This window comes from Orcinus orca, chromosome 11, assembly GCF_937001465.1.
Source record: "Orcinus orca chromosome 11, mOrcOrc1.1, whole genome shotgun sequence".
Classification (NCBI taxonomy): Eukaryota; Metazoa; Chordata; class Mammalia; order Artiodactyla; family Delphinidae; genus Orcinus; species Orcinus orca.
In genome coordinates this window covers 47,560,771-47,563,761 of record NC_064569.1, presented here as the reverse complement: position 1 = coordinate 47,563,761, position 2,991 = coordinate 47,560,771, and the positions used below count along the sequence as shown (strand labels likewise).

The 2,991-nt window shown below is 46.7% G+C and overlaps 1 pseudogene; it reads right to left on the bottom strand.

The window, feature by feature from the left end:
- Positions 1-934: 934 nt before the first annotated feature.
- On the bottom strand, positions 935-2,365 carry LOC101287238 (28S ribosomal protein S9, mitochondrial-like; annotated as a pseudogene).
- Positions 2,366-2,991: the final 626 nt, after the last annotated feature.

Genomic DNA, 2,991 nt, shown 5'->3' with positions numbered 1-2,991 from the left:
TATATCACTTTTCATAACAATGGATTTATTAGGAAATATTACATGTCTTATTTACCCTCTTTTATATTTTTAATAATATCCTCTGCCCTAGTTATATGTTTTCTCCTATTTTCTTTTTTTTTTTTTTTTTTGCGTTACGCGGGCCTCACTGTTGTGGCTTCTCCCGTTGCGGAGCACAGGCTCCGGACGCGCAGGCTCAGTGGCCATAGCTCACGGGGCTAGCCCCTCCGTGGCATGTGGGATTCTCCCGGACTGGGGCACGAACCCGCGTCCCCTGCATCGGCAGGCGGACTCTCAACCACTGCGCCACCAGGGAAGCCCAACGTAGAATCTTTCAAAAAAAAAAAAAAAAGTGTCAAACTCAGAAACAGAGAGTGGAATGGTGGCTGCCAGGGGCTGGGGGAGGGGATTGGCCTGTTGTCTTCCACAGAGACTCGGCTGAGCTCCTGACAAAGACACTCCACGGACTTCTTTCTTCTCAACAAGCACTCTCATCCCTCAGTTTTGAAAAATATATTGTAACAACTGCTATCTGGGAAAACGACAGAGTTAGGGGGAGTGAGTCCAAGTCTGTCCTGTCATTAAGTTAGCAGTGTGGCTCTGGTGGGTCAGATCTGTGGGACTGGGCCTTCCCGTCCGCAAAAGGCGGTCTCTTGATTGGATTTTGCTAAATGCTCCTTTCAGGGCGAATATGCCAAGATTCTGCGTTATGCTTCTAATCTGAAAAAGTTTTAAAAGTAAAGCAGCAGAACAAAGCTAAACCGTTTTAAATAATTACTTTTAGAAGGTAACCTTTATGACGTTGCAGTTTAGAATAAATCATCTCACAACTCCAACGTCTGATGGTGCTGCTTCATCCTGGCCAGCAACTCTCTCCTGCGCGTCTGCCACATGCCAGGTGCACAGCGTCCCTCTCCTTTCCCGCCCAGAACACTCAGCGCTTCTTCCAGGTGAATTTCCCGGGGGCTCCCTCCTGGCCTGGCTTCATCCGCTCTCTGACACGGGGATCAGCAGTAAGCAGTCCCGCTTCAGCATCCACTCGACCTTCTCCTCGGTGACAAAGCTGCATAAGGCTCTAGCCGTCTGCAAGCGGACGGTCCGCGCCTGCGCCCCCCGCCTGCCCCGCCCCCCCGACGCCGTGTAGGTCACGTGGTGTTCTCCAAGCCGGATGAGGAAGTGGAAAGGGAGTATCAGCTGTTCTCTGTCCTGAGATACTGGAAAGTAGAGCAGGGAGTCGATCCCATTTACTTCTATCCTCCCACTTCCATGGTGATAAACAGCCACTTCCGCCTTTGCAGTCTTTCTGTTACCTTGGCCTGTGCTGAGGGCCATACCCTTCTCGTCATACTGCAAAGGCTCAATCAGCTGTTTTTTCAGTTGGTTACACTCCTGCGGAGCCTGCTCACAAATCTTCAGCCGCGTCACACGGCAACGCCAATAACCTTTCCAGCAGCCGAATGAACTGTGCGTAATTCTTTTTTCTTTTTTCTTTTTTTTTTTTTGCGGTATGCAGGCCTCTCACCGTTGTGGCCTCTCCCGTTGCAGAGCACAGGCTCCGGACGCGCAGGCCCAGCAGCCATGGCTCACGGGCCCAGCCGCTCCGCGGCATGTGGGATCCTCCGGACCGGGGCACAAACCCGCGTCCACTGATTCGGCAGGCGGACTCTCAACCACTGTGCCACCAGGGAAGCCCCCTGTGCGTAATCTTGATCTACAGTTTTTCCACTAACGTTTCTTCCAGTTCCTCCTTAATCAGCCATCTGCTGCCAATCAGGTCTTTGACTTTAGTTTTTTCTGAAAACAGACCTTTGGCTCACAGCTGGTCTTGACGGTTTTCTACATCTGGTAGCTTTCCGTATGCTCCATGCATTAATGAATAATATGACTGTCTGCCAGTATAAAAGAGAAAATGAAATGGGCGGCCATCTTCTCCCCTCTGGATTGTCCTTGTTTTGGAAAAATCTCTTCAGGATGCTTCATTATTGGCCGGGCTCGCTTCTCAAACAAACCACTGGGAAAAAGGTAAGCAATCGCTCTATCAATATCCTCTTGGGTAAAAGTTTCTGGATCTTCTCCCATCATGTTGGCTAAGTGTCTCTTTCCTATGTTGAATTCTTCAATCTGCTTTTTAGTAAAATCCACTGTGTAAGTTTCATGTCTTAAGGCTGCAACATTTTTCCTTGTTGTTACAACTGTGGTGTGTCTTAAGCCTTAATATTTGGCATCCGGGACTTCTCTGCAGCTTAGCAGACGCGGCTTTCCAGAGGCCCTGACCTCGGGCAAAGCTAACCCTACTCCCAAGAAAGAGCCGGTATGAAGCGGCTGCGCCGCAGTACACACGGATAGCCGCCATGTTGGCTGCGGGAGGCGCGGGCAGTAGGACGAAAAGCCGTCTCATCTAATTATTACACGGCCACAACTTATCAATACTTACGCTTCCCTGTGCTCCCATTTCTCCACAATGACATCTCTCATATTGTTTCAGATCCCCTTGACTCTATATTTAATTCACTTCTGCCCAAGTAGGCAAGGTATTGTTTCACCACTGCAGAGGAGCTAAATTGGGATGGTAAATATTCAACGAACTTAGACCTCATTAATAATACTAAAATGTTTTCCTTATAATTCTGTTTCACTAATAAAAGTTTGACAGATAAATAGTTAATAAATATTAACATGACTATTTAATATTAATATATAAATCACAGAGGACAATCCATTCTACCTAGGCTAAAATTATGACAATAACAAATAAGTGCACAAAAAGGGATCATTTACTTCCCTATATTATGAACTCTAAAATACTCATGCTTCAAAGTATACTGTAAAGTACTCACATTTGGAAATGTAATCCTTGGAAAAGCCATGGCTTTGTACCATTCCTTCTTCTAATCCATAGATGAGACCTATGAAACCAGTTGAAGTGTTTTCATAATAACGTATTTTTAAATTACCCCTAGTCTTCTCTCTTCTGTGTATTAAGTATTCTCG